Source organism: Drosophila yakuba, chromosome 2L (assembly GCF_016746365.2).
Source record: "Drosophila yakuba strain Tai18E2 chromosome 2L, Prin_Dyak_Tai18E2_2.1, whole genome shotgun sequence".
NCBI lineage: Eukaryota > Metazoa > Arthropoda > Insecta > Diptera > Drosophilidae > Drosophila > Drosophila yakuba.
Window position 1 is genome coordinate 30,892,030 of NC_052527.2, and position 17,054 is coordinate 30,909,083.

The following is a 17,054-nucleotide window of genomic DNA, read 5'->3' on the forward strand; positions in this document are numbered from 1 at the left end:
TGCTTGTAAATAATTCCCAACTTGTTCTGGTTTTTTTTCCTTATATGTACTCTCTACCTGCCCATAAACTAGAGAATGTAATGGCCTCTATAAACGTGGATGCAGGCGATGGAGATTCAGGAGCTGCGCGGGTGTACAATCTGCTTTCAGGACGCCGTGAACCAGGACCAAACCAAGCCAGGTTAGTAGTGGAATGAACTATATTTTTTAAAATTATATGTGTTCATTGAATAATCTACAATTAAAGTCCATCGACGTTTAATATTAAAAAAGCTGAATTACTGTCAGTTTACACCAAATATGACATGTCAACTGATTGCCGAAAATATACACAGTCAAAACAAGTTAAGTTTGGCCACGTAATTGTTAATGATTGTTTGAAAAGTATATACATGATGCTTGTAAATAATTCCCAACTTGTTCTGGTTTTTTTCCTTATATGTACTCTCTACCTGCCCATAAACTAGAGAATGTAATGGCCCTATAAACGTTGATGCAGGCGATGGAGATTCAGGAGCTGCGCGGGTGTACAATCTGCATTCAGGACGCCGTGAACCAGGACCAAACCAAGCCAGGTTAGTAGTGGAATGAACTATATTTTTTAAAATTATATGTGTTCATTGAATAATCTACAATTAAAGTCCATCGACGTTTAATATTAAAAAAGCTGAATTACTGTCTGCTTACACCAAATATGACATGTCAACTGATTGCCGAAAATATACATAGTCAAAATTTGTTAAGTTTGGCCACGTAATCGTAAATGATGGTTTGAAAAGTATTTACATGATGCTTTCAAATAATTCCCAACTTGTTCTGGTTTATTTTTCCTTATATGTACTCTCCACCAGCCCATAAACTAGAGAATGTAATGGCTTCTGAGAACTTGATGCAGGCGATGGAGATTCAGGAGCTGCGCGGATGTACAATCTGCATTCAGGACGCCGTGAGCCAGGACCAAACCAAGCCAGGTTCGTAGTTTAAGGAATGAACTTTATTTTTTAAAACTATATGTGTTCATTGAATAATCCAGAATTAAAGTCTATCGATATTTAATATTACAAAAACTGAATTACTGTCAGTTTACACCAAATATGACATGTCAACTGATTGCCGAAAATATAAACAGTCAAAACAAGTTAAGTTGGGCCACGTAATTGTTAATGATTGTTTGAAAAGTATATACATGATGCTTGTAAATAATTCCCAACTTGGCCTCTATAAACGTTGATGCAGGCGATGGAGATTCAGGAGCTGCGCGGGTGTACAATCTGCATTCAGGACGCCGTGAACCAGGACCAAACCAAGCCAGGTTAGTAGTGGAATGAACTATATTTTTTAAAATTATATGTGTTCATTGAATAATCTCAATTAAAGTCCATCGACGTTTAATATTAAAAAAGCTGAATTACTGTCAGTTTACACCAAATATGACATGTCAACTGATTGCCGAAAATATACACAGTCAAAACAAGTTAAGTTTGGCCACGTAATTGTTAATGATTGTTTGAAAAGTATATACATGATGCTTGTAAATAATTCCCAACTTGTTCTGGTTTTTTTTCCTTATATGTACTCTCTACCTGCCCATAAACTAGAGAATGTAATGGCCTCTATAAACGTTGATGCAGGCGATGGAGATTCAGGAGCTGCGCGGGTGTACAATCTGCATTCAGGACGCCGTGAACCAGGACCAAACCAAGCCAGGTTAGTAGTGGAATGAACTATATTTTTTAAAATTATATGTGTTCATTGAATAATCTACAATTAAAGTCCATCGACGTTTAATATTAAAAAAGCTGAATTACTGTCAGCTTACACCAAATATGACATGTCAACTGATTGCCGAAAATATACACAGTCAAACAAGTTAAGTTTGGCCACGTAATTGTTAATGATTGTTTGAAAAGTATATACATGATGCTTGTAAATAATTCCCAACTTGTTCTGGTTTTTTTTCCTTATATGTACTCTCTACCTGCCCATAAACTAGAGAATGTAATGGCCCTATAAACGTTGATGCAGGCGATGGAGATTCAGGAGCTGCGCGGGTGTACAATCTGCATTCAGGACGCCGTGAACCAGGACCAAACCAAGCCAGGTTAGTAGTGGAATGAACTATATTTTTAAAATTATATGTGTTCATTGAATAATCTACAATTAAAGTCCATCGACGTTTAATATTAAAAAAGCTGAATTACTGTCTGCTTACACCAAATATGACATGTCAACTGATTGCCGAAAATATACATAGTCCAAAATTTGTTAAGTTTGGCCACGTAATCGTAAATGATGGTTTGAAAAGTATTTACATGATGCTTTCAAATAATTCCCAACTTGTTCTGGTTTATTTTTCCTTATATGTACTCTCCACCAGCCCATAAACTAGAGAATGTAATGGCTTCTGAGAACATTGATGCAGGCGATGGAGATTCAGGAGCTGCGCGGATGTACAATCTGCATTCAGGACGCCGTGAGCCAGGACCAAACCAAGCCAGGTTCGTAGTTTAAGGAATGAACTTTATTTTTTAAAACTATATGTGTTCATTGAATAATCCAGAATTAAAGTCTATCGATATTTAATATTACAAAAACTGAATTACTGCAGTTTACACCAAATATGACATGTCAACTGATTGCCGAAAATATAAACAGTCAAAACAAGTTAAGTTGGGCCACGTAATTGTTAATGATTGTTTGAAAAGTATATACATGATGCTTGTAAATAATTCCCAACTTGGCCTCTATAAACGTTGATGCAGGCGATGGAGATTCAGGAGCTGCGCGGGTGTACAATCTGCATTCAGGACGCCGTGAACCAGGACCAAACCAAGCCAGGTTAGTAGTGGAATGAACTATATTTTTTAAAATTATATGTGTTCATTGAATAATCTTCAATTAAAGTCCATCGACGTTTAATATTAAAAAAGCTGAATTACTGTCAGTTTACACCAAATATGACATGTCAACTGATTGCCGAAAATATACACAGTCAAAACAAGTTAAGTTTGGCCACGTAATTGTTAATGATTGTTTGAAAAGTATATACATGATGCTTGTAAATAATTCCCAACTTGTTCTGGTTTTTTTTCCTTATATGTACCCTCTACCTGCCCATAAACTAGAGAATGTAATGGCCTCTATAAACGTTGATGCAGGCGATGGAGATTCAGGAGCTGCGCGGGTGTACAATCTGCATTCAGGACGCCGTGAACCAGGACCAAACCAAGCCAGGTTAGTAGTGGAATGAACTATATTTTTTAAAATTATATGTGTTCATTGAATAATCTACAATTAAAGTCCATCGACGTTTAATATTAAAAAAGCTGAATTACTGTCGCTTACACCAAATATGACATGTCAACTGATTGCCGAAAATATACATAGTCCAAAATTTGTTAAGTTTGGCCACGTAATCGTAAATGATGGTTTGAAAAGTATTTACATGATGCTTTCAAATAATTCCCAACTTGTTCTGGTTTATTTTTCCTTATGTGTACTCTCCACCAGCCCATAAACTAGAGAATGTAATGGCTTCTGAGAACATTGATGCAGGCGATGGAGATTCAGGAGCTGCGCGGATGTACAATCTGCATTCAGGACGCCGTGAGCCAGGACCAAACCAAGCCAGGTTCGTAGTTTAAGGAATGAACTTTATTTTTTAAAACTATATGTGTTCATTGAATAATCCAGAATTAAAGTCTATCGATATTTAATATTACAAAAACTGAATTACTGCAGTTTACACCAAATATGACATGTCAACTGATTGCCGAAAATATAAACAGTCAAAACAAGTTAAGTTGGGCCACGTAATTGTTAATGATTGTTTGAAAAGTATATACATGATGCTTGTAAATAATTCCCAACTTGGCCTCTATAAACGTTGATGCAGGCGATGGAGATTCAGGAGCTGCGCGGGTGTACAATCTGCATTCAGGACGCCGTGAACCAGGACCAAACCAAGCCAGGTTAGTAGTGGAATGAACTATATTTTTTAAAATTATATGTGTTCATTGAATAATCTTCAATTAAAGTCCATCGACGTTTAATATTAAAAAAGCTGAATTACTGTCAGTTTACACCAAATATGACATGTCAACTGATTGCCGAAAATATACACAGTCAAAACAAGTTAAGTTTGGCCACGTAATTGTTAATGATTGTTTGAAAAGTATATACATGATGCTTGTAAATAATTCCCAACTTGTTCTGGTTTTTTTTCCTTATATGTACCCTCTACCTGCCCATAAACTAGAGAATGTAATGGCCTCTATAAACGTTGATGCAGGCGATGGAGATTCAGGAGCTGCGCGGGTGTACAATCTGCATTCAGGACGCCGTGAACCAGGACCAAACCAAGCCAGGTTAGTAGTGGAATGAACTATATTTTTTAAATTATATGTGTTCATTGAATAATCTACAATTAAAGTCCATCGACGTTTAATATTAAAAAAGCTGAATTACTGTCAGCTTACACCAAATATGACATGTCAACTGATTGCCGAAAATATACACAGTCAAAACAAGTTAAGTTTGGCCACGTAATTGTTAATGATTGTTTAAAAGTATATACATGATGCTTGTAAATAATTCCCAACTTGTTCTGGTTTTTTTTTCCTTATATGTACTCTCTACCTGCCCATAAACTAGAGAATGTAATGGCCCCTATAAACGTTGATGCAGGCGATGGAGATTCCAAGCCAGGTTCGTAGTTTAAGGAATGAACTTTATTTTTTAAAACTATATGTGTTCATTGAATAATCCAGAATTAAAGTCTATCGATATTTAATATTACAAAAACTGAATTACTGACAGTTTACACCAAATATGACATGTCAACTGATTGCCGAAAATATAAACAGTCAAAACAAGTTAAGTTGGGCCACGTAATTGTTAATGATTGTTTGAAAAGTATATACATGATGCTTGTAAATAATTCCCAACTTGGCCTCTATAAACGTTGATGCAGGCGATGGAGATTCAGGAGCTGCGCGGGTGTACAATCTGCATTCAGGACGCCGTGAACCAGGACCAAACCAAGCCAGGTTAGTAGTGGAATGAACTATATTTTTTAAAATTATATGTGTTCATTGAATAATCTCAATTAAAGTCCATCGACGTTTAATATTAAAAAAGCTGAATTACTGTCAGTTTACACCAAATATGACATGTCAACTGATTGCCGAAAATATACACAGTCAAAACAAGTTAAGTTTGGCCACGTAATTGTTAATGATTGTTTGAAAAGTATATACATGATGCTTGTAAATAATTCCCAACTTGTTCTGGTTTTTTTTCCTTATATGTACCCTCTACCTGCCCATAAACTAGAGAATGTAATGGCCTCTATAAACGTTGATGCAGGCGATGGAGATTCAGGAGCTGCGCGGGTGTACAATCTGCATTCAGGACGCCGTGAACCAGGACCAAACCAAGCCAGGTTAGTAGTGGAATGAACTATATTTTTTAAAATTATATGTGTTCATTGAATAATCTACAATTAAAGTCCATCGACGTTTAATATTAAAAAAGCTGAATTACTGTCAGCTTACACCAAATATGACATGTCAACTGATTGCCGAAAATATACACAGTCAAAACAAGTTAAGTTTGGCCACGTAATTGTTAATGATTGTTTAAAAAGTATATACATGATGCTTGTAAATAATTCCCAACTTGTTCTGGTTTTTTTTCCTTATATGTACTCTCTACCTGCCCATAAACTAGAGAATGTAATGGCCCTATAAACGTTGATGCAGGCGATGGAGATTCAGGAGCTGCGCGGGTGTACAATCTGCATTCAGGACGCCGTGAACCAGGACCAAACCAAGCCAGGTTAGTAGTGGAATGAACTATATTTTTTAAAATTATATGTGTTTAATATTAAAAAAGCTGAATTACTGTCAGCTTACACCAAATATGACATGTCAACTGATTGCCGAAAATATAAACAGTCAAAACAAGTTAAGTTGGGCCACGTAATTGTTAATGATTGTTTGAAAAGTATATACATGATGCTTGTAAATAATTTCCCAACTTGGCCTCTATAAACGTTGATGCAGGCGATGGAGATTCAGGAGCTGCGCGGGTGTACAATCTGCATTCAGGACGCCGTGAACCAGGACCAAACCAAGCCAGGTTAGTAGTGGAATGAACTATATTTTTTAAAATTATATGTGTTCATTGAATAATCTACAATTAAAGTCCATCGACGTTTAATATTAAAAAAGCTGAATTACTGTCAGCTTACACCAAATATGACATGTCAACTGATTGCCGAAAATATACACAGTCAAAACAAGTTAAGTTTGGCCACGTAATTGTTAATGATTGTTTGAAAAGTATATACATGATGCTTGTAAATAATTCCCAACTTGTTCTGGTTTTTTTCCTTATATGTACTCTCTACCTGCCCATAACTAGAGAATGTAATGGCCCTATAAACGTTGATGCAGGCGATGGAGATTCAGGAGCTGCGCGGGTGTACAATCTGCATTCAGGACGCCGTGAACCAGGACCAAACCAAGCCAGGTTAGTAGTGGAATGAACTATATTGTTTAAAATTATATGTGTTCATTGAATAATCTACAATTAAAGTCCATCGACGTTTAATATTAAAAAAGCTGAATTACTGTCTGCTTACACCAAATATGACATGTCAACTGATTGCCGAAAATATACATAGTCCAAAATTGTTAGTTTGGCCACGTAATCGTAAATGATGGTTTGAAAAGTATTACATGATGCTTTCAAATAATTCCCAACTTGTTCAGGTTTATTTTTCCTTATAGTACGTTCCACCAGCCCATAAACTAGAGAATGTAATGGCTCTGAGAACATTGATGCAGGCGATGGAGATTCAGGACTGCGCGGATGTACAATCTGCATTCAGGACGCCGTGAGCCAGGACCAAACCAAGCCAGGTCGTAGTTTAAGGAATGAACTTTATTTTTAAAACTATATGTGTTCATTGAATAATCCAGAATTAAAGTCTATCGATATTTAATATTACAAAACTGAATTACTGACAGTTTACACCAAATATGACATGTCAACTGATTGCCGAAAATATAAACAGTCAAAACAAGTTAAGTTGGGCCACGTAATTGTTAATGATTGTTTGAAAAGTATATACATGATGCTTGTAAATAATTCCCAACTTGGCCTCTATAAACGTTGATGCAGGCGATGGAGATTCAGGAGCTGCGCGGGTGTACATCTGCATTCAGGACGCCGTGAACCAGGACCAAACCAAGCCAGGTTAGTAGTGGAATGAACTATATTTTTTAAAATTATATGTGTTCATTGAATAATCTTCAATTAAAGTCCATCGACGTTTAATATTAAAAAAGCTGAATTACTGTCAGTTTACACCAAATATGACATGTCAACTGATTGCCGAAAATATACACAGTCAAAACAAGTTAAGTTTGGCCACGTAATTGTTAATGATTGTTTGAAAAGTATATACATGATGCTTGTAAATAATTCCCAACTTGTTCTGGTTTTTTTTCCTTATATGTAAACCAAGCCAGGTTAGTAGTGGAATGAACTATATTTTTTAAAATTATATGTGTTCATTGAATAATCTACAATTAAAGTCCATCGACGTTTAATATTAAAAAAGCTGAATTACTGTCAGCTTACACCAAATATGACATGTCAACTGATTGCCGAAAATATACACAGTCAAAACAAGTTAAGTTTGGCCACGTAATTGTTAATGATTGTTTGAAAAGTATATACATGATGCTTGTAAATAATTCCCAACTTGTTCTGGTTTTTTTTCCTTATATGTACTCTCTACCTGCCCATAAACTAGAGAATGTAATGGCCCCTATAAACGTTGATGCAGGCGATGGAGATTCAGGAGCTGCGCGGGTGTACAATCTGCATTCAGGACGCCGTGAACCAGGACCAAACCAAGCCAGGTTAGTAGTGGAATGAACTATATTGTTTAAAATTATATGTGTTCATTGAATAATCTACAATTAAAGTCCATCGACGTTTAATATTAAAAAAGCTGAATTACTGTCTGCTTACACCAAATATGACATGTCAACTGATTGCCGAAAATATACATAGTCCAAAATTTGTTAAGTTTGGCCACGTAATCGTAAATGATGGTTTGAAAAGTATTTACATGATGCTTTCAAATAATTCCCAACTTGTTCTGGTTTATTTTTCCTTATAGGTACGTTCCACCAGCCCATAAACTAGAGAATGTAATGGCCTCTATAAACGTTGATGCAGGCGATGGAGATTCAGGAGCTGCGCGGGTGTACAATCTGCATTCAGGACGCCGTGAACCAGGACCAAACCAAGCCAGGTTAGTAGTGGAATGAACTATATTTTTTAAAATTATATGTGTTCATTGAATAATCTACAATTAAAGTCCATCGACGTTTAATATTAAAAAAGCTGAATTACTGTCAGCTTACACCAAATATGACATGTCAACTGATTGCCGAAAATATACACAGTCAAAACAAGTTAAGTTTGGCCACGTAATTGTTAATGATTGTTTGAAAAGTATATACATGATGCTTGTAAATAATTCCCAACTTGTTCTGGTTTTTTTTCCTTATATGTACTCTCTACCTGCCCATAAACTAGAGAATGTAATGGCCCCTATAAACGTTGATGCAGGCGATGGAGATTCAGGAGCTGCGCGGGTGTACAATCTGCATTCAGGACGCCGTGAACCAGGACCAAACCAAGCCAGGTTAGTAGTGGAATGAACTATATTTTTTAAAATTATATGTGTTTAATATTAAAAAAGCTGAATTACTGTCAGCTTACACCAAATATGACATGTCAACTGATTGCCGAAAATATAAACAGTCAAAACAAGTTAAGTTGGGCCACGTAATTGTTAATGATTGTTTGAAAAGTATATACATGATGCTTGTAAATAATTTCCAACTTGGCCTCTATAAACGTTGATGCAGGCGATGGAGATTCAGGAGCTGCGCGGGTGTACAATCTGCATTCAGGACGCCGTGAACCAGGACCAAACCAAGCCAGGTTAGTAGTGGAATGAACTATATTTTTTAAAATTATATGTGTTCATTGAATAATCTACAATTAAAGTCCATCGACGTTTAATATTAAAAAAGCTGAATTACTGTCAGCTTACACCAAATATGACATGTCAACTGATTGCCGAAAATATACACAGTCAAAACAAGTTAAGTTGGGCCACGTAATTGTTAATGATTGTTTGAAAAGTATATACATGATGCTTGTAAATAATTCCCAACTTGGCCTCTATAAACGTTGATGCAGGCGATGGAGATTCAGGAGCTGCGCGGGTGTACAATCTGCATTCAGGACGCCGTGAACCAGGACCAAACCAAGCCAGGTTAGTAGTGGAATGAACTATATTTTTAAAATTATATGTGTTCATTGAATAATCTTCAATTAAAGTCCATCGACGTTTAATATTAAAAAAGCTGAATTACTGTCAGTTTACACCAAATATGACATGTCAACTGATTGCCGAAAATATACACAGTCAAAACAAGTTAAGTTTGGCCACGTAATTGTTAATGATTGTTTGAAAAGTATATACATGATGCTTGTAAATAATTCCCAACTTGTTCTGGTTTTTTTTCCTTATATGTACCTCTACCTGCCCATAAACTAGAGAATGTAATGGCCTCTATAAACGTTGATGCAGGCGATGGAGATTCAGGAGCTGCGCGGGTGTACAATCTGCATTCAGGACGCCGTGAACCAGGACCAAACCAAGCCAGGTTAGTAGTGGAATGAACTATATTTTTTAAAATTATATGTGTTCATTGAATAATCTACAATTAAAGTCCATCGACGTTTAATATTAAAAAAGCTCAATTACTGTCAGCTTACACCAAATATGACATGTCAACTGATTGCCGAAAATATACACAGTCAAAACAAGTTAAGTTTGGCCACGTAATTGTTAATGATTGTTTGAAAAGTATATACATGATGCTTGTAAATAATTCCCAACTTGTTCTGGTTTTTTTCCTTATATGTACTCTCTACCTGCCCATAAACTAGAGAATGTAATGGCCCCTATAAACGTTGATGCAGGCGATGGAGATTCAGGAGCTGCGCGGGTGTACAATCTGCATTCAGGACGCCGTGAACCAGGACCAAACCAAGCCAGGTTAGTAGTGGAATGAACTATATTGTTTAAAATTATATGTGTTCATTGAATAATCTACAATTAAAGTCCATCGACGTTTAATATTAAAAAAGCTGAATTACTGTCTGCTTACACCAAATATGACATGTCAACTGATTGCCGAAAATATACATAGTCCAAAATTTGTTAAGTTTGGCCACGTAATCGTAAATGATGGTTTGAAAGTATTTACATGATGCTTTCAAATAATTCCCAACTTGTTCTGGTTTATTTTTCCTTATAGGTACGTTCCACCAGCCCATAAACTAGAGAATGTAATGGCTTCTGAGAACATTGATGCAGGCGATGGAGATTCAGGAGCTGCGCGGATGTACAATCTGCATTCAGGACGCCGTGAGCCAGGACCAACCAAGCCAGGTCGTAGTTTAAGAATGAACTTTATTTTTTAAAACTATATGTGTTCATTGAATAATCCAGAATTAAAGTCTATCGATATTTAATATTACAAAAACTGAATTACTGACAGTTTACACCAAATATGACATGTCAACTGATTGCCGAAAATATAAACAGTCAAAACAAGTTAAGTTGGGCCACGTAATTGTTAATGATTGTTTGAAAAGTATATACATGATGCTTGTAAATAATTCCCAACTTGGCCTCTATAAACGTTGATGCAGGCGATGGAGATTCAGGAGCTGCGCGGGTGTACAATCTGCATTCAGGACGCCGTGAACCAGGACCAAACCAAGCCAGGTTAGTAGTGGAATGAACTATATTTTTTAAAATTATATGTGTTCATTGAATAATCTTCATTAAAGTCCATCGACGTTTAATATTAAAAAAGCTGAATTACTGTCAGTTTACACCAAATATGACATGTCAACTGATTGCCGAAAATATACACAGTCAAAACAAGTTAAGTTTGGCCACGTAATTGTTAATGATTGTTTGAAAAGTATATACATGATGCTTGTAAATAATTCCCAACTTGTTCTGGTTTTTTTTCCTTATATGTACCCTCTACCTGCCCATAAACTAGAGAATGTAATGGCCTCTATAAACGTTGATGCAGGCGATGGAGATTCAGGAGCTGCGCGGGGTGTACAATCTGCATTCAGGACGCCGTGAACCAGGACCAAACCAAGCCAGGTTAGTAGTGGAATGAACTATATTTTTTAAAATTATATGTGTTCATTGAATAATCTACAATTAAAGTCCATCGACGTTTAATATTAAAAAAGCTGAATTACTGTCAGCTTACACCAAATATGACATGTCAACTGATTGCCGAAAATATACACAGTCAAAACAAATTAAGTTTGGCCACGTAATTGTTTATGATTGTTTGAAAAGTATATACATGATGCTTGTAAATAATTCCCAACTTGTTCTGGTTTTTTTCCTTATATGTACTCTCTACCTGCCCATTAAACTAGAGAATGTAATGGCCCCTATAAACGTTGATGCAGGCGATGGAGATTCAGGAGCTGCGCGGGTGTACAATCTGCATTCAGGACGCCGTGAACCAGGACCAAACCAAGCCAGGTTAGTAGTGGAATGAACTATATTTTTTAAAATTATATGTGTTCATTGAATAATCTTCAATTAAAGTCCATCGACGTTTAATATTAAAAAAGCTGAATTACTGTCAGCTTACACCAAATATGACATGTCAACTGATTGCCGAAAATATACACAGTCAAAACAAGTTAAGTTTGGCCACGTAATTGTTAATGATTGTTTGAAAAGTATATACATGATGCTTGTAAATAATTCCCAACTTGTTCTGGTTTTTTCCTTATATGTACTCTCTACCTGCCCATAAACTAGAGAATGTAATGGCCCCTATAAACGTTGATGCAGGCGATGGAGATTCAGGAGCTGCGCGGGTGTACAATCTGCATTCAGGACGCCGTGAACCAGGACCAAACCAAGCCAGGTTAGTAGTGGAATGAACTATATTTTTTAAAATTATATGTGTTTAATATTAAAAAAGCTGAATTACTGTCAGCTTACACCAAATATGACATGTCAACTGATTGCCGAAAATATAAACAGTCAAAACAAGTTAAGTTGGGCCACGTAATTGTTAATGATTGTTTGAAAAGTATATACATGATGCTTGTAAATAATTCCAACTTGGCCTCTATAAACTTGATGCAGGCGATGGAGATCAGAGCTGCGCGGGTGTACAATCTGCATTCAGGACGCCCGTGAACCAGGACCAAACCAAGCCAGGTTAGTAGTGGAATGAACTATATTTTTAAAATTATATGTGTTCATTGAATAATCTACAATTAAAGTCCATCGACGTTTAATATTAAAAAAGCTGAATTACTGTCAGCTTACACCAAATATGACATGTCAACTGATTGCCGAAAATATACACAGTCAAAACAAGTTAAGTTGGCCACGTAATTGTTAATGATTGTTTGAAAAGTATATACATGATGCTTGTAAATAATTCCCAACTTGTTCTGGTTTTTTTTCCTTATATGTACTCTCTACCTGCCCATAAACTAGAGAATGTAATGGCCCCTATAAACGTTGATGCAGGCGATGGAGATTCAGGAGCTGCGCGGGTGTACAAATCTGCATTCAGGACGCCGTGAACCAGGACCAAACCAAGCCAGGTTAGTAGTGGAATGAACTATATTTTTTAAAATTATATGTGTTCATTGAATAATCTACAATTAAAGTCCATCGACGTTAATATTAAAAAAGCTGAATTACTGTCTGCTTACACCAAATATGACATGTCAACTGATTGCCGAAAATATACATAGTCCAAAATTTGTTAAGTTTGGCCACGTAATCGTAAATGATGGTTTGAAAAGTATTTACATGATGCTTTCAAATAATTCCCAACTTGTTCTGGTTTATTTTTCCTTATATGTACTCTCCACCAGCCCATAAACTAGAGAATGTAATGGCTTCTGAGAACATTGATGCAGGCGATGGAGATTCAGGAGCTGCGCGGATGTACAATCTGCATTCAGGACGCCGTGAGCCAGGACCAAACCAAGCCAGGTTCGTAGTTTAAGGAATGAACTTTATTTTTTAAAATATATGTGTTCATTGAATAATCCAGAATTAAAGTCTATCGATATTTAATATTACAAAAACTGAATTACTGTCAGTTTACACCAAATATGACATGTCAACTGATTGCCGAAAATATAAACAGTCAAAACAAGTTAAGTTGGGCCACGTAATTGTTAATGATTGTTTGAAAAGTATATACATGATGCTTGTAAATAATTCCCAACTTGGCCTCTATAAACGTTGATGCAGGCGATGGAGATTCAGGAGCTGCGCGGGTGTACAATCTGCATTCAGGACGCCGTGAACCAGGACCAAACCAAGCCAGGTTAGTAGTGGAATGAACTATATTTTTTAAAATTATATGTGTTCATTGAATAATCTTCAATTAAAGTCCATCGACGTTTAATATTAAAAAAGCTGAATTACTGTCAGTTTACACCAAATATGACATGTCAACTGATTGCCGAAAATATACACAGTCAAAACAAGTTAAGTTTGGCCACGTAATTGTTAATGATTGTTTGAAAAGTATATACATGATGCTTGTAAATAATTCCCAACTTGTTCTGGTTTTTTTTCCTTATATGTACTCTCTACCTGCCCATAAACTAGAGAATGTAATGGCCCCTATAAACGTTGATGCAGGCGATGGAGATTCAGGAGCTGCGCGGGTGTACAATCTGCATTCAGGACGCCGTGAACCAGGACCAAACCAAGCCAGGTTAGTAGTGGAATGAACTATATTTTTTAAAATTATATGTGTTCATTGAATAATCTACAATTAAAGTCCATCGACGTTTAATATTAAAAAAGCTGAATTACTGTCAGCTTACACCAAATATGACATGTCAACTGATTGCCGAAAATATACAGTCAAAAAAGTTAAGTTTGGCCACGTAATTGTAATGATTGTTTGAAAAGTATATACATGATGCTTGTAAATAATTCCCAACTTGTTCTGGTTTTTTTTCCTTATATGTACTCTCTACCTGCCCATAAACTAGAGAATGTAATGGCCCCTATAAACGTTGATGCAGGCGATGGAGATTCAGGAGCTGCGCGGGTGTACAATCTGCATTCAGGACGCCGTGAACCAGGACCAAACCAAGCCAGGTTAGTAGTGGAATGAACTATATTTTTTAAAATTATATGTGTTTAATATTAAAAAAGCTGAATTACTGTCAGCTTACACCAAATATGACATGTCAACTGATTGCCGAAAATATAAACAGTCAAAACAAGTTAAGTTGGCCACGTAATTGTTAATGATTGTTTGAAAAGTATTTACATGATGCTTGTAAATAATTCCCAACTTGGCCTCTATAAACGTTGATGCAGGCGATGGAGATTCAGGAGCTGCGCGGGTGTACAATCTGCATTCAGGACGCCGTGAACCAGGACCAAACCAAGCCAGGTTAGTAGTGGAATGAACTATATTTTTAAAACTATATGTCTTCATTGAATAATCTACAATTAAAGCCCATCGACATTTAATATTACAAAAACTGAATTACTGTCAGCTTACACCAAATATGACATGTCAACTGATTGCCGAAAATATACACAGTCAAAACAAGTTAAGTTTGGCCACGTAATTGTTAATGATTGTTTGAAAAGTATATACATGATGCTTGTAAATAATTCCCAACTTGTTCTGGTTTTTTTTCCTTATATGTACTCTCTACCTGCCCATAAACTAGAGAATGTAATGGCCCCTATAAACGTTGATGCAGGCGATGGAGATTCAGGAGCTGCGCGGGTGTACAATCTGCATTCAGGACGCCGTGAACCAGGACCAAACCAAGCCAGGTTAGTAGTGGAATGAACTATATTTTTTAAAATTATATGTGTTCATTGAATAATATACAATTAAGTCCATCGACGTTTAATATTAAAAAGCTGAATTACTGTCAGCTTACACCAAATATGACATGTCAACTGATTGCCGAAAATATACACAGTCAAAACAAGTTAAGTTTGGCCAACGTAATTGTTAATGATTGTTTGAAAAGTATATACATGATGCTTGTAAATAATTCCCAACTTGTTCTGGTTTTTTTCCTTATATGTACTCTCTACCTGCCCATAAACTAGAGAATGTAATGGCCCCTATAAACGTTGATGCAGGCGATGGAGATTCAGGAGCTGCGCGGGTGTACAATCTGCATTCAGGACGCCGTGAACCAGGACCAAACCAAGCCAGGTTAGTAGTGGAATGAACTATATTTTTTAAAATTATATGTGTTTAATATTAAAAAAGCTGAATTACTGTCAGCTTACACCAAATATGACATGTCAACTGATTGCCGAAAATATAAACAGTCAAAACAAGTTAAGTTGGGCCACGTAATTGTTAATGATTGTTTGAAAAGTATATACATGATGCTTGTAAATAATTCCCAACTTGGCCTCTATAAAACGTTGATGCAGGCGATGGAGATTCAGGAGCTGCGCGGGTGTACAATCTGCATTCAGGACGCCGTGAACCAGGACCAAACCAAGCCAGGTTAGTAGTGAATGAACTATATTTTTTAAAATTATATGTGTTCATTGAATAATCTACAATTAAAGTCCATCGACGTTTAATATTAAAAAAGCTGAATTACTGTCAGCTTACACCAAATATGACATGTCAACTGATTGCCGAAAATATACACAGTCAAAAACAAGTTAAGTTTGGCCACGTAATTGTTAATGATTGTTTGAAAAGTATATACATTGATGCTTGTAAATAATTCCCAACTTGTTCTGGTTTTTTTTCCTTATATGTACTCTCTACCTGCCCATAAACTAGAGAATGTAATGGCCCCTATAAACGTTGATGCAGGCGATGGAGATTCAGGAGCTGCGCGGGTGTACAATCTGCATTCAGGACGCCGTGAACCAGGACCAAACCAAGCCAGGTTAGTAGTGGAATGAACTATATTTTTTAAAATTATTATGTGTTTAATATTAAAAAAGCTGAATTACTGTCAGCTTACACCAAATATGACATGTCAACTGATTGCCGAAAATATACACAGTCAAAAACAAGTTAAGTTTGGCCACGTAATTGTTAATGATTGTTTGAAAAGTATATACATGATGCTTGTAAATAATTCCCAACTTGTTCTGGTTTTTTTCCTTATATGTACTCTCTACCTGCCCATAAACTAGAGAATGTAATGGCCCCTATAAACGTTGATGCAGGCGATGGAGATTCAGGAGCTGCGCGGGTGTACAATCTGCATTCAGGACGCCGTGAACCAGGACCAAACCAAGCCAGGTTAGTAGTGGAATGAACTATATTTTTTAAAATTATATGTGTTTAATATTAAAAAAGCTGAATTACTGTCAGCTTACACCAAATATGACATGTCAACTGATTGCCGAAAATATAACAGTCAAAACAAGTTAAGTTGGGCCACGTAATTGTTAATGATTGTTTGAAAAGTATATACATGATGCTTGTAAATAATTCCCAACTTGGCCTCTATAAACGTTGATGCAGGCGATGGAGATTCAGGAGCGCGGGTGTACAATCTGCATTCAGGACGCCGTGAACCAGGACCAAACCAAGCCAGGTTAGTAGTGGAATGAACTATATTTTTTAAAATTATATGTGTTCATTGAATAATCTTACAATTAAAGTCCATCGACGTTTAATATTAAAAAAGCTGAATTACTGTCAGCTTACACCAAATATGACATGTCAACTGATTGCCGAAAATATACACAGTCAAAACAAGTTAAGTTTTGCCACGTAATTGTTAATGATTGTTTGAAAAGTATATACATGATGCTTGTAAATAATTCCCAACTTGTTCTGGTTTTTTTCCTTATATGTACTCTCTACCTGCCCATAAACTAGAGAATGTAATGGCCCCTATAA